General features: G+C 41.0%; 1 protein-coding gene across 1 annotated transcript in view; it reads left to right on the top strand.

Annotated features, from left to right (window-relative positions):
- The first annotated feature begins 4,687 nt into the window (after positions 1–4,687).
- The window catches only part of LOC128742432 (leucine-rich repeat-containing G-protein coupled receptor 5), a 268,984-nt gene continuing 249,514 nt past the window's right edge, over positions 4,688–24,157 (top strand). The window contains exon 1 of the mRNA XM_053838794.1: positions 4,688–4,961. The gene's annotated coding sequence lies outside the window, so the exon portion shown is untranslated. The remainder of the gene's footprint in view (positions 4,962–24,157) is intronic.

Genomic DNA, 24,157 nt, shown 5'->3' with positions numbered 1-24,157 from the left:
AAAACATAACGTTGTTCCAGATGCTCTATCTCGGGCTATTAACAGTATTATGTCAGTAACAGTAGATGATAAATATGGAACATGGTATAGGGAGCTGTATAAATTAGTTCAAGAAGATCCTACACAAACCCGAGACTATCAGATCAGGGATGGCAAACTTTATCGTTATCAGAAATGTAACCTTGGCTTACTATACAATTGGAAAATGGTTGTGCCTCCAGAATTAAAAACTGAAATTTTGAAACAAAATCACGACGAAGTCGCTCATTTAGGTACTTCGAAAACAATTAATAGAATTAAGGAAAATTATTTTTGGAAAGATATGCGAGATGATATTAAAGAATACGTACGTTCTTGTGCCATTTGCAAAGCAAGTAAACCGATTACAAAAAACTCGAAAGCTCCGATGGGAAATCCGAAAATTGCGCATTTTCCTTTTCAAATGATTTCCATGGATTTCATTGGAGTGTTGCCTCGTTCAAAGCAGGGAAATACGGTTCTTTTTGTCGTATCTGATTGGTACTCTAAATTTATATTTTTGTACCCGATGCGAAGTGCGGACACAGCTAGAATGTGCAAATTATTGGAAGAAGAAATATTTTTGAAATTTGCTGTCCCTGAAACGATAATTTCTGATAATGGCAGCCAGTTCATTAGTAAACAATTTCAGAAGCTGCTCGAAACGTATGGAATTAATCATTATAAGAACGCGGTGTATCACCCTCAAAATAACCCGGCTGAACGTGTGAATAAAGTAATTGTGTCATCGATTCGCGCTTGTTTAGGAGAAAATTCGTCTCATAAAGATTGGGACAAAGATATAGCCAAAATAGGATACTCAGTCAACACTAGTGTCCATGAGTCAACCAAGCTGTCGCCGTATTTTGTAGTTTTTGGGCGAAATCATATTCCATACGGGAAATTATACAGTCGGATTATGAATAACGCGAATGAAAACGAGCCGGAAGAATTAAAAGAGAGACTGCAGACGTTAGAAAAAATAAAACCAATTGTAGACCGCGAACTTAGGGCCGCGTATAATCGTCAAACTCATTACTATAACACTCGGAGCAAGAACCTTTCATCGTATCAAGCTGGTGATATTGTATGGAAAAAGAATTTTTGTTTATCAAAAGCCTCCGAAAACTTTTGTGCCAAGTTAGCTCCTTTATATATTCAATGCCGGGTAACGCGGAAAACAGGAAATAATACTTACGATTTGGAAGATATGGAAGGTAAATATATAGGAAATTATTCGATACAAGATTTAAGGCCAGTATAAATAAAATATATTTAAGATTGGTTGCGGGTACAGTATCATTAAATTAGTAGAGCTCTTAAAAAGTCTTTGTAATACCCAAAGCATTAGTAACATATGATTAAAATGAAAATTTTGAGTAATAGTCTTTTCGAAGTGAGAAAAGCTTAAATGACATAATTTGCTAAAATTTATCTTCAGTACAATGGAAGTCTTCAACAACTGGATTTGGAGCACACTTGGAAACATTCGCAAGTCTCCTTCAGTGGGAGCTGTCCTTCAATTCGATTTAAATTAACACTATTGTTATATTATGCTTTTCATTAAAATTTGCTTAAGCAAATTTGTTTTTCATTGGAGGAGAGGGTGAGTGTAATGGTTTGTTCAGTGATTATTCACAAGCTTTAAATTTTGTGGACCATTTACCGTCAAGCTTGATATACATCGCATCAAGCAGATCAAGTGTCGCCTCAGCAGCTATAAAAGAGAGCGACCGGGCCCGATCGAGGAAAAAGATTTTGACTGCTGATCGAAGAACAGCAAGATAAAAGCCTGCATCCATCAGGACGCAGCACCTAGCCGTTTAAAGTGTAATTTCGAATCAGCGATTGTCATCGCTTAAATCTCGAAGATTGCAAGTCTGCAACCTGCGAGTCGCTGCACAAAGCCTGGAAGTGAAACACCAAATCAGCGATTTTCATCGCTATAGTACTGAAGACGAAAGTGACCTGTGAACAAATATTATCACCGTAGTAAAACGGTGTCGTGCTTAGAAGAACCAACCGGCCGGTTCGCGGGCTCCAGAAACGCTCTAAATCAAAGGAGCGCACCGTGAAAGCCAGCTAGCTTCGCGAGTGTCAGAGAAACTTTCGTTAATACGCACGTGCAGGGCAGTAGACCAGTGATTTTTGCTAAATTGTGGTGTAAATGAGGTTTTACGGTGCGTCCTGTGTGGAATTTGTTAAGGTAAGTTTGCGAAATTGTTCCTGAACAAAAGTCTCAAGTAAACCCGGTCGTTTCGAACCAACGACAGCCGGCGAGCAAGCTGGGCATCCTCTTAAGAAAACGAAATTTGGCAATCCGTAAGGATTTGGCGCTTAAGTCAAATTTTTAGTAAAGGGTTTTGTTCGGGATCATTTTCTGCTTTCTTTTCGATTTAATATTGCGACCACCGGGAGAACGTTACACATGCTTGCCTGGTTTCGGTGAAAAGGTTGTTTTCATTGTTTGAATCATAATTTTTAAACGAATCGTCCAATTACAGGATAAATTAGTTTTTATTAATTAGACTGTAAACATGTTTGCAAAAGGATGACATTTTAAAATTAAGGCGTTGCAGAAATTTAGAAACTAAGAAGAACCATCAAATTTCCACAACGTTTTCTAATCCGTATGCATTGTGTTAGGCCTTTAGTTAGGAACAGATTTTGGAAGCAAAATTCATATCTGCAGCAAATAAATAACAGAATTTGAATGATAGAAACAGAAATTTAAGTTCAAGTTTGCTTTATGCCGAGCAATAGTCATATCTATTGAATCTTGGTAAAGTGATAATCTATCATTAAATTTGAATGCTACTGACAGGTCCTTTCGGGCTACGGATACCTAAATTAAATAAAGGTATCAGATTTACGAGCCAGATAGCGAACGATTACCAAACTTTAGACCGGAAGATTCAACCAAAACTTAATTCCGCTGCACCCGATTCAGTAAATTTCCCACAGCCGAAATTACAAACGCTTTTTGACAAGAATTATCGGTTTGTTTACATTCCATTGCCTCCGCGGGATACGGGACGGAAAGTTGATCTCTGCGACTGACGCAAAGAGCTACATTTGTCCTTGATGATGTGTATGAATCTGTATGAAACCATTCAATAACACAACTACAATCCGCAATAGAGTGAGTTGGGTGCGATTAGTCTGTGAGTGGTGGATTACCTGAGTGAAATGTTTAGTGTTTGTTATCACAACATTTTGGGTATAGTACCTAAGAGTAAACTGAAAATGAGTATTTTTCTTCGTGATATACTGCTTTACCCCATCGCATTCTACGTCGTACTTACTATAGGGAACCACCGGTGTTCGAAGTTGAAAACTATCGGCGTCTATCGCTTGCAGGTTTCCACATTATCGAATCCACTTTTTCGTTCTGCGTTTTACAGTATAAGGCAAACGAGCAGGATGCCGAGGAATCGAAGTGGGTGCGAAAAGATAGCATCAAATCACAACCTCTGCCTCTGACTGGCTGGTAACTGCAATGGTTAGTCTGGTTGTACGATGAAAGTTTGGGACGATTTATGGTTATGGAGGTCCTTGGTAGTTACGGAGTCTGATTTTTTTTTCGCTTCTGTTTCGCGGAATATTTACGGCTGTTGTTTATGCAGTGACAACTGTAAAGCCAGCACCGCACCGGCGCAAAGTTATCAGTGGAATAATTGAATTATCCAAAAAGAGAAGATTGCATGTTCGACCAAAAACGGATTTTTTCATTCACGACAAAGGATGATAACTAGAGCTTGATTGCATTGATTAATCATTTTCCAAAAACGATCGCACATGAAGGTATTCAGAGCATTTAGGGAACAGAATGATCTTTCAAGTAAAAAAAACGAAAAACGAAATTGGAAAAAAGATTGAATTCGGAGAACGAAAAACAAAATAGAAAAACAAAAATGAAATTCAAAAAATCAAAACTTGAAATTCGGAAAACAAAAAATGGAAAACCAACATCTAAAATAAAAGCAAAGCATAGTACTCTGATTCTGTTCGTTAGCTGATGGGCGATCGATAGATAAATCAAACAGTTCAGAATAAGAGAAAAAGCTACTAGAATACTAGAGAAAGCTAGTAGATATAATATTCTAGAGTAGAAGAGAAACTACCATCGAGGATTGGAGATAAAGCATAGAAAATCCGCTGATGGTCTGCTTATAGTGGGAAAATACATTTTTAAATTTTGTATATAATTTATATTTTTAGTACAATATTCCTCTATAAAAGTTGTTTGAGCAAATTGAAATAACGCCGTCAAGCAATTTAACTTAATTTAACATTGATATCGTTGCAATTCGAAAAGTCTACATTTTTTGTGCCATCCCCAAACTGAGACATCTCTAAAAAGAACATCTTTGCCAGACTAACTGGTTGAAACATGCTTCTGTATATAGAATCTACTAAATCAAGCGCTTTTCATATAATCATCTTTGCACAAGAGTTTACACTTGATCGGTTCAAGATGACTACTGGTGTACGAGTGTATACCAGCAAATCCATATGTATAAACACACATGTTTCATCTCTCCGGGAAGAAGAGATATGGCATATTCAAGAACACGCAGCAGACCGATCGGTTCTGAAGTAAAGCGCAAAGCGCTTCAGAGGTAGTGCAACAGTGCATCCGTCAACGCTCTTCTCGGTTGCTCTTGTTACCATAATTAATTATCTCCACTTTTCTGCTTCATTATGCAATTTGATTGAGTGAAAGTATTTTCATTCATAATATTGCATCTTCTCGTTCTTGTTCACGCGTACGCCTGCATTATGAGGATCTGGAAGTTGCTGGATGCTGGGGCAATCACAGAGGCACCGAGAAACTGTTGAAATATGAGTGAAGAAAATGAAGCTCTCACGCTTTGAAGATAGTTTTCTGCGGCCTGCTGTTTGTTTATAGGAAAATAAAATTATCCTACTATTTCTGTTGGGTAAGTACTTTTGATCGTACCGGTAATACAGCGGCCTTTAGATATCTTGATTCATGGGAAGAACTAAAATTGTGAAATATAGTATTTTTCCCGTCTGTTTAATATTTCCTTATGTATTTACTAGGTCAAGTTCCGAAAGGGGAATGTAGCATCAAGGACTTGCTTTGCTTTGCTTTTAAACGTTATCGTTAAGTATTATTCCGATGCGAACGCAACAGAAATTGTCAATTATATGACACGTCACATATTATCATTGTTACATTTCGAAGAACTAGTAAATCAATTCACTAATACGGTTATTGTCCCCATAAACTAATAATCTTGATACTATTTCTTCAATTTCTTTTTTCTACGCTCTACCAAATAGTAGCAGAGAAAGCCCATATCAACATACAAACAAAATTGCTGTTCTTGGATGGAAATGGATGCTTCTCCCGCATCTTATTGGGGTCGCCTACTAGTAGTATAAGCAATGCATATGACACGAAGTTATGTAAATTGCCACGAAATAGCATTCCTTTGCCGGGGCTTGGCAGCAGATGGTGATGATGCACCAACCATCGGCAGCGACGACGCGACGCATGGTCCGTGGTTTGCTGGTAGCTACGGAAGGAGTGCGTAAAGATACGTAAGAGTGGCGGTTTTGGCTTATTTAGCATTCTTTAGTGAGCGAAAAGTACAGAGGCGTAAATCAGGATCTAAATTTTAAGATCCCTTCACATGGGAATATGTGTTGTTCAGCATTCAAAACCTGTGATTTCATTATTCCGAAACCTGAAAGCAGTTCTAGAGAATCGAATAATTAGACGATTCTCGAGAAGAAATTTTCATAAATATGACTAAAGTGTGCCTTTGGGAAATTTGTCAATCATAGAAGCTTAAAGATATTGTGAGGAACATAAGAACTCCAATCTCAGCGACTGCGAACTGTGATGTCTTCTTTTTCTACAGCTGCCTAGAGCCAGAGTGGATCGTGTTGTATCAAGATCTTGTTTCTACTCTTTTCATCTCTGGATTATTCAACGGCAATTAGTTGAACGTTTCGACACTCGTGAGTCAGCTTCGATCTGGTTGAGCTATGTAGCAAGGGTGCAAGGTAGGTAGCAAGGGTGTTTCTATAGCTGGTATCGGTCCTTGAGCAGAACAGATTTCGCCGTACTGCTGTCCGGCATACTCGCGACGTGTCTGGTACACCGTAACCTCCAGGATTTCGCCTGGTGAACGATCGGAATCTTCTCGAGTAACGCCTGTGCCATTCTCCGTTTTGCCTTTTTACTCCACCAAAAATCCGCTAGATGGCTCGACTAGGTTAAAGCCAATTTGCTTCTGTCGAGATGCTCAACGAATTGGCGACAAGTAGCCCAGGACTAAGCACAGCGGAAAGTAACTCTAGATACAGCACGAGCTATACCGGCTCTATGCTGCTAAAGAAGAAGGTGGGGAGTTTTATATTAACCACTTGTTTATTTGATGCTCCATTTTTTTTAATCTAGCCAAAATAGCGCCCCCTCAAAGTGGCGCTCCAAGCATCTGCTGGTTCTGTTTAAGGGAAGCGCCGGCCCTAATTGGGCATGTATACACCTTTTCGCGTGCTTAATGGCGGCTAGTGGGTACACTTTTCGAAAATGTTTATATGCTTTTGGCAACTCCGCTCATGTACGCATGATAGTACTACAACAACAATCAAGGGTGGAAATGTTAACTTGACGTGAACAAAGTTGCCAAAGGCATGCTAATATTTTCCGAAGGTTGTACGCACATTTTGTTTAACTGAATCGTACGCCGTCTTGAAGTCTATAAACAAATGGTGAGTTTGCAAGTTGAATTCCCGGAATTTATCGAGGATTTATCACAAGGAGAACATTGGATCTATCTTCCACTGATATTCGCCAGCAACGGCCTCAGTCTCGTTGGCACTCTGCGTAGAATCGCTCACTGGAGGTAGCTGCAGCAGTAGTACCCAACAGTTTTCGCGCTGTAGTACTGATTGTGTCGTGGATGTGTCTCCACTGTTCGTTGAGGTTCTCTCCAAGTCATCGATTCGCTCATCAGTCTTCCGAGAGTACTCTATAGCAACTTCTTCCGCCGAATGTTCAGTCGAATCTTCTTCATTGGTTTCGATTTGAATACGTTGAGAAACCGGGCGTGTATCTTACTTACTACGAGGTAGTGGTCCGAGTCGAAGTTTGGTCCCCGGAAAGATCGCACTCCTGCGACATCAGAAAAGTACCGGTCGTCAACCAGAACGTGGTCGATCTGTGTCGAACGAGATCTCCATTAGGGTGTTTGCAGGTATGCTTCAGAATGTTCAACCGTGCAAAATAGGTACTATGAACCAATTCGGTCTCTCAAACCAAACTCGGTCATCTTGTGGCTACAGAGACTTCAAGTAGTATTAACATCGATGATGGTCAGAAGTTCCGAATCATCGATTTCACATTTCAGGAATAGAGCGACAAAAATGGCTCCAGACACTATTTTTCGATTTCTCAGGGTTCCAATATTCAGCAATTTGTGTTTGTCTCCATACGATGGAAGGTTTCGAGGGTCTGCCCATGAAAGATATCTCTACGGTTATCGGATGAATCTGCATGGTGTGAGAAAATAAGATATTTCGGTTCCAACTTTTCAAAAGAGCGTAACTGCAAAAACGTACACAAATCAAGTGAAAGTTATTTTTTGCTGGACTATCATACAGAAAGAATCCTTATCTCGATTTGATTACACTTACGCTTTTTTGAAAAGTTGAGGCCAATTTGTAAACGGGCCATTCCAACCTGAACTAACTGAGGTGCATCCTTTATACTACATAATCTCCCCAATAAGGACGCTAATAGAGACCGCGTAAATGGAAACCGTGTTAATGGATTCTACGTAGCATATGGGAATTGACTTCTTTGGTTCCAACATGAAATAACTTGTAATCTTGACCGTATAGAGCGTTAGTGTCTTCGACAAAGTTGTTCAGCAGATCGACGGCTTTTCGTTGGATTGTAGTATTTCGGAATTGCCTCACTACATGGTGCTAGCGTAAATGTAATATTTATATATAGGCTACATGGAAAATAGCGCCGAACCGATTCACTACGTGGCGCTAGTGTCTATGTGATATGCTTAGACAGGCTGTATCTTACGCTGCTGACTATCTAGAAAGTTGCGGTCTTCGGGAAGGTTGCTCAAATGACTGCCACCTTCAAGATGGCGTGGGAAATAACGTAGAATTGACTCACTACGTTGCGCTAGGGTATATGTGATATGCTTAGACAAGATGTATCTTGCACTGCTGACTATCTAGAAAGTTGCATTCTCCGGAAAGGTTACTTAAATGACTGACACCTTTAAGGTGGTATGGAAAATAGCGCAGAACTCACTCGCGGCGCGTATATGTAGTGTTCTTATACAGGTTGTATCTTGCGATGCTGAACGCTCAACTCTCAAATTTATTCTCTAGCAACGTTTACTGCCTGCAAAATCTATCGTGCTAATCTACTGCTAACGTTCTAGATGATCAGCAGCGCAAGAAATAGCCTGTATAATAGTAATACATATACGCTAGCGCCACGTAGTGAGGCAATTCTGCTATAATATAATCCAATGAAAACCCGTTGATGTACTGAACAACTCTGTCGAAGACACCAACCTTCTATACGGTCTGGATCACGAGTTATTCCATGTTGGAACTAATTAAGTCAATTTCCATATGCTACGTAGACTCCAATAAGGACGTTCGACCGCGTTAATCACTCGAGACCGTCCTTATTGGAAACGTTCTTATTCGAAACCGTGTTATTCGGGGGACTGTAGTACCTACTACAAATGTGCAAAGCAGTGGCGCAAAGCAAAGTAAATTGATATATACCAGGTATGTGACCATCGAGGGTTGCATTAGTGTGTGTAGAAAGAAGAAGAAATAGTTCTGAAATATGGTGGAACTTTCATGAAAATTAAAACTAAATTAATTGTAATTAATGAATGCAGCTATATTATTTCAGAGAAATATTTGAACATTTACAATGAAATGTAAGGAATATATTTCAAAGTCATTTGCACTTGTAGCCTTCTTTATTATGCGTAAAAAATTTGAGAACATGGGTGACTAACTATTTCGATGTGCAATTGAAAAATGAATTAATGTTTCTAATACTTCACGATCAATACGGTATACGGTTGCTTAAATTAAAACACGTTCCATCCAACATTTTGCTTGCATGATGCTCTTGAATATCTGCCTTTGATATCTTCTTTTAACAAATAGTTTTATTCGAATAGATGCTTGTGCTACTGCTTGAAAATCCTTAAGTTGAAGTCACTGTTCCAAGATGATACCTTTTTATCATAAATTTACCCGTCTCAACACTACGTAGAAAACCATAAAAAGTAATCTTAGATTGCTACAAAACGGTCTTAGAAGATAATTAACACTTTAAAAGCTTACCAGAAATCAGACGAAAAATTTCGCGGGCGGATAACAATGTTGCTCATGCTGCTTATTGAACAATCATGTCCGAGCATTTTAAAAAAAATCTTTTTTGTTTTACTACTTGTAGGAAAGCGATATAACGACATTTCTTTGAGACATCTTGATACCGTTTTGACGAAAAAATTTCCGCTTGCAATTTGGAATGTTGCACTTCATTGTATTCATGAAAATACATACTAGAAATAGTGTTCTAAGCATAAACATAAAAACTGTGAGAAAAAAATAGACAAATCTTGCGTATCCAACGATTTTTTTAAAAATTAACTAATTTTCCATACAAAATGCTCGAAATCTCAGAACTAGTGTAGATGTGTTAGTGCAAAGTGTATATGACAGCTCGCATTGTCATATACCTGGTATATATCAATTTACTTTGGGCGCAAAGAACGTTTCTAGCATATTGAGTAAAAGTCTATACTTGATTTGTATTTGTATTTGTATTTGTATGATATTAAATTAGTTTTATTGCCAGTATATTGGCAGCACTTGATATACCTCAACATACAAACGAGCTGACACCCTTTTGGTCTACCGTGGAAGCACAGCACAGTGCGTTGCTCATCGCCATTCCTCAGGTTTCTTTAAAGAGCGCTTTATGCCTTTGATTATATTGGACAACATGCCAGAAATCAGCTCTATTGCTTACTGAGCAACTAAGAAATTAAGGCAGGCGCGCACGCAGCACCACCCATTGCGTTATTCGAGGAATTCTTAAATCAGTGTTATGGTTTGTAGCATGCAGTCGGAAATAGTAGGGTAGTTGATCCAATAGTTGTGGTAGTACCAATAATTGCGCTACTATTCATTATTAATGCATATTTTCGTCACCGTAGCATTTTAAGTAAAACAATTACATTCATTATTTAAAACAAGTTCTTGGGAGTATTGGTAAATAGACTACACCATTTAAAATTAAAGCATTATTTACAAAAATGTCGATTTTCTAAAATCTAACACAACTATGGGCGCAGGTGCTCATTTCTATAGTTGCGCTACGATTCTTTTTTCACCTAGCAACATAGCAATGTATACGGAATAACACAATTAAAGAAACACCAAACTTAATTAAGGGAACATTAGCGCAACTGTTGGTACAATATAATTGAATCGGAAAATTAATTTTTTTCTTTATAAAGCTTCTTGTACAACGAAAGCAATTGTCTTGCCTTGTGACAAATACCTCGTGTTTGAAAAATTTAAGTCCCACAAGCATTAATTGAAGCATATACCTCAATCAACAAGAAAAAAGAAGTTACCGTAAACGTACCATATTCTGCGCAGTTAAGACATTTTTATGATTCTTCCGCTATTCTAAGTATTCTAGATTTAAATTAACAATGTGGATAGCAGCAACGTGTAGTGCTACGGTCTATAATATCTGGTAAAAAATATAGGAATTATACGTCAACCAACAATTGAGTATATTTTTCGTTTTGTAAACTTATTCACGGTGCCTAATTCTGCGCACTTTCTTGCCCATGTTCCTAATTCTGCGCATGTTTGCTCCTAATTCTGCGCACCCAAAAAGTGAAAAGAAATACTCCTGCCATGCTGTTTATGTCTTTATACGCTGAGAGCAAACCAAAAAATTCGGCATTAGCCATTACCATAATTAAAACTATGGTCAGCCCTTCTTGTGCTATCCGGGTGGCAAAGGAATATTGTTAGCATTTTGATTACTTCAGTTTAAATATTTTATTCTCGATAACGTGAAGGGCGAATTGATTCGGGTTTTCTTCATACTGAACATAACACTATAGACTAATACTAAAAATTGTGCTTTCTTATAGAAACCACTACCCCACTCTCTGACAGCTCTATGCGGTTGGACATAAAAAAAAGATATGGTTTCATGAATTGGCACTCGTAGCTTTGGAGTTTGGACCCCGAGACACAGCACAGGATTCCTATTTCAATTCTACTATTCTACTTTATTTTTCATGCCTCTGTACCTCAGCCATTTGGGTGAGGTTGCGTATTCTTTCGCGATTTCTTCGTAGGATAAATTACTGCGCAGAATTTAGAACATGAATAAAAAATCTGTGCCTAAATCTGCGCATTATTGCATCGCATTTTTCTAAGGAAAGTAATGCAAACATGACTAAAATTAACTATTCTTTCTAATTATGTTGGGTAATTTGATCATTGCAAAGAATTTCGATCATAAATTTGTTAATTTTCTAGACGGACAATCTTAGCGTTGGTCGACGATGTTTTCTGCCAAACAAAATACTTTCAATTTCACGTTAAATTATTTCGCTCTCAAATATTATGGCCCGTTTGTCAATAATGGCGTAATATTTAACAGACATTTATAAAAAAATAACGCAATGATCATAGTTATGCACAATGTTAAAAAATACTTATATAAAGAAAAATGCGCAGAATTAGGAGCTGCGCAGAATTAGGAGCGGTCACGGTACATTCTGTTTAGCTGCGCGATTAATGGAGCATCTACCCTACCTGCTGGAAATAGGATACGCACATGCAGAAAATAGAATCGCAAAATAGTCGCTGCAAGGCTTATAACTTAATTTTGAAAGCATTTCATTAATACCAAAATGCACTCATATATTCAGTAAATGTGATTAAAGCAATTGGTGTGAAAAACTTGTCTCGAATAAATAGAGCTTCAGGGGTCAGTCCCGGCGTAGTGGTTAAAAATTGGTCTTCTGTCCTACATCACTCACTAATTGGTAATAATTTGTCTGTATTATGGTCACATTACGTGAAAACCCTATTCACACGCTTGATTAGCCGTATACTTATAAGCGCGTACGTATTGTTAGAAGTTTCAATTGTCAGAGGTATCATTACGAGATGTTTAATGATAGCATATAAATCCTTGTTTTCTCATTCATATCACATCGTTTGTATATTATCAAACCATAATCAATACTTGCCTGCTAACGGAATGAAATGAAGCATAGTTTATTCCCCCAGTTCCATCGGTATAACCTTGTAGGGTTTGTTAGTTCTGATACAGTGTTTTCCCAATCGAGATGTTGGCAATTTCGCACAATTTATAATTTGCTATATCTAAATCAGTTCTTCTGAAGCGTTCCAAGTGGTTGCGTGAATATTTCCGAAACTATCTATACTATTATTTTATTCCATATTTTATGAAAGGGCCTCCGCAGGACTGAGATTTTCCAGTTTTCTTTTTCTGTATGCTATTCATCCTATTGCTACAAAATCTAATTGCTACAGAATCAACGTCATAATAAATTGTATCACTGCTCCACCTCTAAATTAATTCCAGGAAGCTACCCCTCCTCACGCTACACGCCACTGCGGTCGGCAATTTCCACTCTCGGTTTTCGATTCTAGCTGGAAATTTGTCCACAAGTGAGAAAAATAAACAAACAACATTTTCCCGGTTCAAACGTGTTTATGTGTATACGCGTATGTGTTGCCATTCGCACACATCATTCACCGCCCACGCCAGCCAGCAGCAGCGCAGCGCGGCAAAGCACGAACCACAGAAACGGAAGCCAAATCGTTGATCTTTCGGTGTTTGCACTTGGTTTCCCCCAAAGGCAATGATCTGTGCAAACAGGAGGGTTTTGTTAGTTTACTTAGATGACGTGGCGATTGGGCGTGCTGCTCCATCGGTGACTGGCGGTGTCGGAAAGAAAACAAAACACGTTCACCGGTGCGGTGCGGCGTTGGGGGTGGTGGTGTTGTGGTGCGAATGTGGAACCGTTGACAGACAACAGGGACTTGTTATTCATCACATTCAATCAATGTAAGTCCTAGACCTCACCGTGTGTGATTTGGTTGTAGTAATTAATAAATTTCGCTTTGAGGGCTATGTGCTATGCATTGTCACTGACGACGGCGACGGAGATGCATTATACGGACACATGTTTTAATTAGGACAAAGATTTGTTGTTCGAGAACGGTTTGGTGTCGACATGAGTCAGGTTGTTGTGGTATAGATCAAATCTAACAATGTTCTCTCTAGAATTAAATTATTTTATTTATATTTCTATGTTTGGGTGCAGTGGAAAATGTACCCAAAAAAAAAATGTTTGGGTGCAATGTTTCGTTGCGATGCATCCATCCACTTGTTTTTATTCTAGATTTGTCTAATAAATTTTACCTTGCTTCGACGGTAGAGTCAATTCGATATACCTACCAAGCCAATATATGCCAATTTTGCTCAGGTTCATTAATGCAAAATTTGGTAGACTTGTGTAATTTCAATTACCTTGCAGCTGTGACTGGTTCAACCAACGCCGCCATATGATTGATTACTATGCATGTAGCGTATGTAGTTCGCAAAATTTGTCATTCCAAGCTAGCCGCACGAACGGAAAGTCAATGAATTAGCATAAATAAAGCATCAATATTAAATGGTTGTTCGACTCCACCTAATTGTTTCCCAAGTAAGGCGCTGTAAAGTGCGGCTGTGCAAAAACTGTGCGCGCTGGCTGTTTCACAATGCTCAAGGTTGTCCGATTCGCGCAGGAACCGTTAAACAATAGTATACGCTGCGTGCAGGGCGGTCCTTTGTTGTGACAACGTGGATTGTGTGTAGAGTGAGTGAGAACTAACAAAAATATACTATATATATATGTGTATGTTAGAAAATCAATTGACATAGATAAAACTTTGCCGGGGTGCAAAAGTCTTCGCAATTCATTCTTGCCAGTGCTCGTACTTGCGACGCAAACCATGGTATATATCTAGAGAACTTGAACCGGTTTGCAACTGACTTGTGGAAAGCATGAATACCAGCTTCGGATGAGGGGACTGGTGTGAGCGGTAATTCGGTTCAGTGGGTGAATTCGCATCATAAAATATTGATGACACTTTCAGCTGTGCGCCAACGTCGTCGTCGTCTCTCTGTGTACATGAAATCTACACAATAATTTCATTTACCTAAACTTAACACATAACAAAATCACGCTTTGCGACTTCATAACCGATATCCGTTCAGCTATATCCTCGTGCTGCGTATTAGACTTCCTTTATGCACGGTGGGGTAAGATTGAAGCGATTGAAACCGAATCTATAAGATTGTTATTGTAGCGGATATCCAAAAAGGAAACGTGTTTTAAATTTTAAATTTTGCAGAACATTTAATTTTATTTCGTATATTTTAATGAATTAGATGTAGTCTTATGTACGATATAGTTAGTTTCACCGTGTAAATTGCAATGAAAGTTAGCTGGCTTGAAACATGGTGTAGGTTGAATGTTGTGGTGCGTAGCGTAGGTGGGTGCTGTAAACTTCTATGCATATGCATATAATGCGCCACGGAGCTGACGGACAGTAGTAGGTATAGACTTCTTACTTAATCAAGAGTGCGAGATTGCAATACCAATACCGTCGTATCTACGTAGGTACTACGACGCTACTTGAAGGAGATCGGGACTATAAAACAGTGTCCTTAATATCTTTTCCAGTTGTCTCCAATAGCTTTCACTTTTTGCGAAAATAATTCTAGATACAGCTTGTGTAGGTCACCACACTGAATAGACTTTTGGTTTTGCATAAATTGAATTGGTTATTTCACAGCCAAGTTTCGATTAGTTGAACATGTGTCATATCTCCTGAACCGAAATCGTAGAATAAAAATTTTCCTAAAAAATATTATTTTTACACCCATGTTTTTCACACCACTTTAGAACATACCGATGGGCATCATTACTCCCAGATATTTAACTGAAACGCTACGAAGAAAATAATTCTCGGGTACTTTTTCATTTCGACGTATCTGCAAATGAGAGATTCTCTTCGTGTCTCCTCTCTTGCGCTGTTTACGGCGATACTAATGCATTGAAAACAAAATTTTCAAAACATTTGGCTAGCTAGAGATTCCGGCAACCGATTCGTGCAAAGCTGATGTCTTAAAATGCATTAGTAACGCCGTAAACAGCGGAAAAGAGGAGACACGAAGAGAATCTCTCATTTGCAGATACGTCGAAATGAAAAAGTACCCGAGAATTGTTGTTTTTGTCGGGGTTGATGCCCAATCCATTTTTATTGCACCAAGATAGTGTAAGATTTAAGGTCCTCTGCATCTTATCCGTTATTACGAAGTCGAATTTTACACGAACCATGAACTAATTCATCAACAAAACCCCAACTAATTCATCAACAAACCAAAACAAAACAATTTTCCTTTAAACTTCATCAAGATCATCAGCTACCAATGACCAAAGTAGGGGTGAGAGAACCACTCCTTGTGTACATCATTTGTTGCTTTGCTGCTATCAATTGTGCATTTGCTGTTGATAACTAAGAAGCATTATCAAAGGCCCCTTCAATATCGAAAAACGCACCTAATGCTGCTTCTTACAATGAAAGAGACTTGTGGTTGTTGATTTACCTGCTTGGTATGCAAACTGGTATTAAGATAATGGGAATCTAATCATGTATTGAGACTTAATGTATTCATATAGGGTGAGGGTGCCATTATTATACCTATTGCCTATATTGGTCCTGGTAGTAAAAATCATCCAGAGATATGTAATTTTTTCAGAGTTTTACTAGCCTACGTGTAAGTTTAGTCTATGGTCCAGTCAAAAAGCGCTAAAAATATGGTTGATATGGTAATTCATTGCAGATACGAGTAATTGTAGTGAAAATAGGACCAATATATGGAATAGGCCTAATAATGGCGCCCCCAACCTAATATTTTTTCTATAGTTTTGAACAATACTGATGATAAAATAATTGCTCTGAAGGCCTTTGAATGTGATTTACCATGTTTTCCTGCTTTTGCTATGAATACAACTTTATCCAATCACCATGCAGACGGTATTGTGATTTAGTATAAAACTCGTCTCAAAAATCTCAATTAGAGATGAAATTAGTCCTGTTTCTCCGTTTTGAATCTGAGCTGGAAAAATCCCATCTACATAAGGTTGAAAAGATCTGACTGCATTTTCTACCCTGGCCCTATTTGGCAACAATCTGGACAAAGGAAGATCCCGGAAAATGAGTCCCCATCATTAAGTCTAGTACTTCTGAAGGGGCTTTTGTGCACGAACCGGCTTCTCCATTAAGAGTACCTAGTTCGTTCTAATGGTCTTTCGCAAGAGTCTTATTGAGTCTTGCGACAATTGGAGTACTTTCAATGCTTTCACAATAGCGTATCCAAGATTTTCATTTCAATCGCCTTAGTTCTTTGCTATACTTGGTTAGGGCTGTCCTATATTGAGTCCAGCCTGAAGTAATCTTAGCTCTATTGAACAGTTTTCGCCCCGTTCTCGAAGCCGTTCAAGCATTTTGTTCCAGCAGGTAACTCAACTGTGTCGCATTTTCTTATTACCAGTACCCGAGTACGCTTTGGATCTGGGGAGCTAGTTTCGTGTGATCTAGTCTAGTATAATTCTTCGGACCATCAGCCGTGTCGTACACTAGCGTCCGGTTTTCGAAGTAGCTATTGAGCAACCTGCATAGATGGCCCGGTACCATCTTCTTGTGCAGCGCTAGGGCGATTGCTCCTCAACGGGCGTTGTTACAGTCGTTCTTGACGTCAATGGTGACTATGGCATAGTATCTGTCACCCCGCCGTTATTGCCTCATTGGCTTCTCGGCCCGTGCGATGACTGACTTGATAGCATCGACGGTGGATTTCCCTTTACATCATCCATACTGCATCTCTGCTAGCCTGGTCTCGCTTTCCATAACGGACGTTAGCGTTTTTAGAATTACGCACTCCAATAACTTCCCGAGCGTATCATACCAAATTTGGTTCCATTTGCTTGATTAGTTCTTGAGATAGGAGGAAATTTGTATTTCATTTATAAGGAAGACCCTTCTCTCAAAGGGGCGAGGTGTTCACCATAGAAAAAAAATTTCAGTAGTAAAAATTAGAAAAAATTTGGTTTCAGTTGATTGATTACTTCTCGGTTTATGCTCAAGTTATGCAGAAATTTGTGCTTCAATTGTATGGGAGCCCCCCCCCTCTTAGTAGGAGGAGAAGTCTCTAACCATCATAAGAACCTTTCCCGGCCCCAAAAACCCCTACATGCAAATATTCATGCCGATCGGTTCAGTACCTTAGGACCTTAGGTTAACAGCCTACTGTACCAGAACACACAAAAAGTTAATGAAAATGAAAGAAGAAATCTCTCCGGATTATTGGCAACGACCTTTAGCATGAAAACACGGACACGAATCGGAACATGGAATATACTGACCCTTGCCCAGCAGGGCAAGCTGGCTCAACTTGCAAGGGAAGCTAGCCGCCTGAAGCTTGAAATCCTGGGGCTGAGCGAGGTCCGCTGGCCGGGTACTGGTGAACACAGGACATCATCCGGGCAAGTCTTGCTCTACTCTGGCATACGAGGTGAAAATGCTACTCGAGAAAGAGGAGTTGGATTCCTACTGAGCCCAGGGGCACGTGCGGCCCTGATGAAGTGGGAACTAATAAATGAGCGAATAATCGTTGCCAGATTTAGAACAGGGGTTAGGAACCTTACGGCAATCCAGTGCTATGCGCCAACAGATGCTGCCGATCTGCAGGAGAAAGAGAGCTTTTACAGCCAGCTGAACAGCGTGGTTGAGAAAATCCCGAAGGGGGACATCCAAATTCACATGGGCGACTTCAATGCGAAGATTGGCTCAAACAACGCGGACCTTGAACGCGTCATGGGACGCCATGGCCTAGGAGAGATGAGCGAAAACGGGGAGCTGTTTACAGAATTCTGTGGTAATAACGACATGGTCATTGGCGGATCGCTCTTCCCCCATAGACCAGTACATAAAGTCACGTGGGTTTCCCGCGACGGCCGAACAGAAAACCAAATCGACCACATCTGCATCAGCCGGAAATGGAGAAGGAGCCTTCTTGATGTACGCAACAAACGCAGCGCTGACATTGCATCCGACCATCATCTTGTTATCGCTGAGATACGTCTGCGCGTCGCACGTGTCCAACGACGGGAGGAGAAAGTTGGGTGCCGCTACGACTACGACGTCCGCCGATTGGAGAATCCTGAGGTGAAAAGGGCCTTTGTTGAACAACTTGAATCTCGAGCCTCGGAGTTTCCATCTGGTGGAACCGTCGAAGAGCAATGGACCGGCATCAAGAACGCCTTCATCACGACCAGTGATGAAACCCTCGGCAAAGCGCGCAGTGGGCGGAGGGAGTGGATTTCGGATGAAACTTGGAGGAAGATCGACGAGCGGAAAGAGGCGAAAGCCGGCATTGAGCGAGCGCGGACCAGATCGGCTAAGACAGCTGCCCGTCAACGATACGCCGAACTGGAGAGGGCTGTTAAACGTGCTTGTAGGCGGGACAAAAGAGCCTGGACTAACTCCCTAGCCGAACAAGGAGAAACCGCCGCCGCCAATGGTGATATCCGTTTGTTGTACGATATTTCTCGCCGCCTTAGTGGTGCCAGGATGAATACAAAGATGCCGCTAAAGGACAGAGCTGGTCAGCTATTGACTGACCGTACAGAACAGCTTAAGCGATGGACTGAACATTTCGAACAACTCTTCCGAGTTTCAAATGTCAGAGACCAACAAAACCAGCAGCGTACGACGCCTACAGTTCGTCGAATAAATCGCGTGAACTCGGAGGCGCCATCGCTGGATGAAATTGTAGCAGCCATCAAGAGTATGAAATCCAATAGAGCGCCAGGGATAGATCGTATTTCAGCCGAAATGCTCAAAGATGACCCATCTTTGTCAGCCCAGATGATGCATCAGCTTTTCAGCAATATTTGGGAAACCGCAACTTTTCCGGTGGACTGGATGCAGGGCATATTGGTCAAAGTCCCTAAGAAAGGAGACCTAACGGAATGCGGTAACTGGCGTGGCATCACGTTGCTCTGTATTACTCTCAAAGTACTCTGTAAGGTAATCCTCAACCGGATCCAGGAGAAGATCGACGCTACTCTCCGGCGGCAGCCAGCTGGATTCCGTGCTGGCCGATCATGTGTAGACCATATCACAACGCTCCGCATTATATTGGAGCAGATCAACGAGTTCCAGGACTCTCTTCTGCTGGTGTTCGTTGACTTCGAAAAGGCGTTCGACCGACTCAATCATGAAAACATCTGGGGCGCACTTAGGCGTAGAGGAGTTCCAGATAAGCTAGTCCATCTCATCGAGGCTCAGTACGAGGCGTTCTTGTGCAAGGTTTTGCACGACGGCGTCTTGTCCGACCTCATAAGGGTTACTGCTGGCGTGAGACAGGGCTGCATTTTATCACCGCTTCTGTTTCTCATCGTTATGGATGAGATATTAGTTGGAGCAATTGACAGTAGACCAAATCGAGGATTGCCTTGGAATCCTCTAACGATGGAGCAGCTAAATGACCTCGACCTAGCCGACGACATTGTCTTGCTCGCACAACGCCGAAACGATATGCAGAGCAAGTTAGACGACCTCTCCGAGAGCTCCCAGCCAGCAGGTCTCACAGTCAATGTAGCGAAAACTAAGTCTATGGTAGTGAACACTGACAATTCCACCAACTTTACAGTAGCGGGACAACAAGTTGAGCAGGTAGCCGTCTTTCAATATCTTGGTAGCCAAACAACGCCCGATGGTGGTACCAAGACTGATATAGCCACACGGATCAGGAAGGCCAGGGGTGCCTTTGCAGGTCTGCGAAACATTTGGCGCTCAAACCAGATTACTCTACGTACGAAAACCCGAATCTTTAATTCAAGCGTTAAATCCGTACTGCTGTATGCCTGCGAAACGTGGTGCGTCTCAGCGGAGACAACGCAAAAACTGCAGGTATTCATTAACCGGTGCCTGCGATATATTATTCGTGCCTGGTGGCCTGATAATTGGATATCCAATGAGGAACTCCATCGTCGGTGTCATCAACGGCCGATAGCCACAGAAATTCGTGAGCGTAGGTGGAAGTGGATCGGACACACCTTGAGGAAAGGAGCGAACGAGGTTTGCAGAGCAGCACTCGACTGGAATCCACAAGGACAGCGTAGAAGAGGCAGACTCAGAGGCTCATGGAGACGGAGCTTAGCCAACGACATCCGGGCTGTAGACGAGAACCTGTCCTGGCGACAGGTAAAAGCCATGGCAGGTAACCGTCAGCAGTGGAGATCTCTGATTTTATCCCTTTGTTCTGCCGGACCGGCGGACATGGACACATAAGTAAGTAAGTAAGATCGGTTCAGTAGTTTTCGATTCTATAAGGAACCTACAGACAGACAGAAGTTTATTTTTATAAGTATAGATAGTTTATCAAGCACGTGTTCTATGGGAATTAGCTATACAATAGTTTAATAAGCTATTATACAACAAAAATGTTTCTTGGGATAGACCGGTACGATGAGGGATCTCTTGGTAGTTTCCCCAGTTTTGGCAGCAACACCTATTTTTGAATTTTCCAATTAGGGTTTTTTCTAATTCTCGTCCTAATAAGTAAAGCCATTCTAATTTTCATCATTTGTTGGATGAATTTAATGAATACTCCAAAAGTTCTTGTGCTGATTTGACTAAAACACACTTACCTTCCGATCCGTGAACTTTGAAATTACTGAAAAGCGACTATTAAATTAGTCGACATTGTCTTCTTCGTCGTACGAAAAAACGTAGGAAATTTGGCTGGTAGGACTTCTTTAATGATAAAAAGCATTTAAATAGATCTCAGCTCACTTTGGTTGATCGCGTATGATGGACAACTAACTAAAATATTAGGGAATAACTAGTTTTGCATTGTGTGTCATAAAAATGCTATGACTTTTGATAATTTGTGTTGGATAGGACGGGAATACAGTACCGCCCCGCTAATCCGACAAATTTATAGCCGGATTAGCGAATTTTGACTCGATAATCCGAAAGTCAAACTGACGTCAGCGTGAGTTTGAAATGTGGTTTTGTTTACATCCATACGTAAGCAACTCCGGAAATTTTTGAAAATATTTGTCGTAAGAACGCAATAACTATGTTTTATACTCAGTAATGCTCAATTTCGTCAACAAAATACTTTGAAATTCTTAGTTAGTGTCGAAATAAGTGCAAGCAAATCAGTCTATTGAGAATAGCAATGAAAATATTATGGCCATAGCAAACATGAACGTAGTTAGAAGCAGTACCATTTCCATTTAGTTAAAAAGAGTGCCATTCTGACGCCAAACGAAGGTAGTGTTCGATTGAAAGAAGTCAAGTTCAATACTTTTTAATTCGGAATTTTCCTGATTAGCGAGATCCGGACTATTGAGTCGTCGGATTATTGAGTGTCGGATTAGCGGGGGGATACTGTAGGCAATTACGACGATGTAGCAACATACCCTACCTGGAAATTCCCCTGTGTTTAGGCAATTTTGAAGCGTTTCTCCAAACATTTCATCAAACATTTCATCTAAACATACATCTAAATACATCGGGATATACTTTTAGTGCCTCATTTGGTATCCCATCAGAACCGGGAGCCTTTTTTGTGGAGTGGAGTGAGAATGTTATCTGTTTGACCGTACGGGGTCGGAGGCCACACCACTGGATCATGTTGTGGGAATAACCCTTCCACGATGATCTTCAACCTGTGTGGACAAGTTTCTTGCGGAGCAGATGCACCCGTCAATTTTTTTCCAGCACTTGGTAAGCACCATCCCAGAGGTTTCGGCGTAACTACTAGAAGCAGGCATTCTTGCTATGCCGCACCTCTTTATTGAGCGCCAACTTGGCAGTTTTAAGTTCGACCCCGTGCACTTCGACGTCCACCTCCGATCGAGCCCTCTGCAAAAGCCTTCTTGCCCAGCGGAGTGCTATCCCTATCTTAACGAACGGTGTTTGACAGTCCACTTAACGAAGGGCGCTATTGCAAGAAATCCAAGAAATAGCGCCCGTCTGACAGGTAGATTTGCTGCCAACCTTGTCGAGATGCGCTGAGATGTTGGCAACATAAACATGGCACCCATCGCAAGCCCCTGTTCTTGCCCTATGGCACCTGGATTGAAGGAGACCGATGGTCTCATTCCACCAGTACACCGAGCGACGACCGTTCGTTTGCCGCTCGCTCCTAGGCATGGTTGTATCACATGCTCTCGCTCGGTCGTTTGTTAGCTCGGTTGCAGTCAGGTTCATGCGAATGTTCTTTACGCTGAGTGCTTCCACGAACCGAAGGCTTCTACCTTCCATCTCCGACAGGTCGGTCTTAACCCCGCGCAAAGGCGGCCTTTGTTGATCGATCTTGTACCGTACAGCTTGATGGTCGCTGTGCGTGTACTCATCGGACACGCTTTAGCCCAAGCTGGCTGGCAACCACGGGCTACAGAACGTGATATCGGTGGTCGATTGTCGTACTTCCCTAAAAGAGGTACTAACAGCCTTTACGTTTGCCAGACGCACATCCAGTTTGGACAAAGCTTCCAGCGGGCTTTGTCTCCTAGGGGTAGTGAGCCTAGTATCCCGATCGACTGCCCAGGCATTGAAGTCGCCTCCAATAATCACTGGCTTGCGGCTCGTGAGCTCGTCGATAAGTTTATCCAGCATCTAGTCAAACTGCTCCTAGGATCACCTTGACGGAGTGTAGCAGCTGCAGTTGTAGACTTCATCGACAACCGCAGTCAAGTACCCTTCTTGGTCGGCCTATACCAGCTGCTGGATGTGGTATTTGCCCATGACAGCAATTGATGCCATCCGACCCTTATCCGTTTCCCAGTTACCGTTACCCCGATCGCATTTCGTCTCGGCTGCCGATTGCCAGAGCAACCGCTGCGGCGTGTCGCAGTGGTTGAGGTTGATTTGTGTAACCCCCGAACTACTTTCTACAACGTTCCGGAAAGCTGGTCTGGCACCACCAGACTGTCAAGATCCAAGGGTATGAGAGACTCACCTCACCTTCGCTTTACCAGAGTCTCTGGTAGAGCTAGAGATTGGGAGCTGTGAGTTCGACTCTCACTTTCGCTTAGTCGATATATTTGGTATAATATCAAATTTTCAGTTCCATCAATTTTTCATTCGTCACAAAAGGCATTTATTCTTTCCCACAAAATAAATAGTAAATTGACTTACGTCGATAAAAAGAAAGAAAGGGTATGAAATGGGGAAGGCAACTAGGAAGAAGCGCCCAACATAGCTCTAGCCATCCCAAGCCCCTACCTAGCGCCTCCACGTGGCCATACTTGGAAATACTTCAATTTGTATAATTGAGTAGCCAAGCTAGGAGGTGCGGGGTCGTGCGGTTTTCAGTTCCTAACCTTACAAATGTAGTTTTAGGCAACCATTAAACCACACGACTTTAATTTCAAGTATTATATGATTTATACTAATTTTTTAGTAAACTAATCTATTTTCAGAGAGCGAAATAAGGCGCTATATCCTTGGCCAATTGCAGCCTGGCTTCTGGTCTAAATGCCATTAGTTCATCCCTGAGGGTCCGGAGTATCACTTAACCCTTATTAGCAAAGATACTCCCAACGACTGTAAATAAATCATTATCTATGTATATGGGAAGCGTTTGGTGCGGGAGGTCCACGCTTTCTTCCTTCCCTTGATTTCAAGGAGTTTGATGGAATTAGGTATTTTTTCTAGTTCCACTTGATTCCTTGGAATTCTCTCTGCGGTACATGCTGCGCAGTTGGCCTGGCCGTTGACAAGAAAAATGATTGATTCAAGTAATCGTCATTTTCCAGGATGCCTTCCAGAATTGGCTGCGTTAGTGTGAGATTAGATTAGATTTACGTCGATAAAAAGAAAGAAAGTAATTTTTTAAAATTAGTAATAACAACTGTATTAACTTTCATTGTGGTGTGACCTCGCATTGCTACTGTGCGAA

Source organism: Sabethes cyaneus, chromosome 3, assembly GCF_943734655.1.
Source record: "Sabethes cyaneus chromosome 3, idSabCyanKW18_F2, whole genome shotgun sequence".
Classification (NCBI taxonomy): domain Eukaryota; kingdom Metazoa; phylum Arthropoda; class Insecta; order Diptera; family Culicidae; genus Sabethes; species Sabethes cyaneus.
This window is presented reverse-complemented; position numbering and strand designations above follow the sequence as displayed.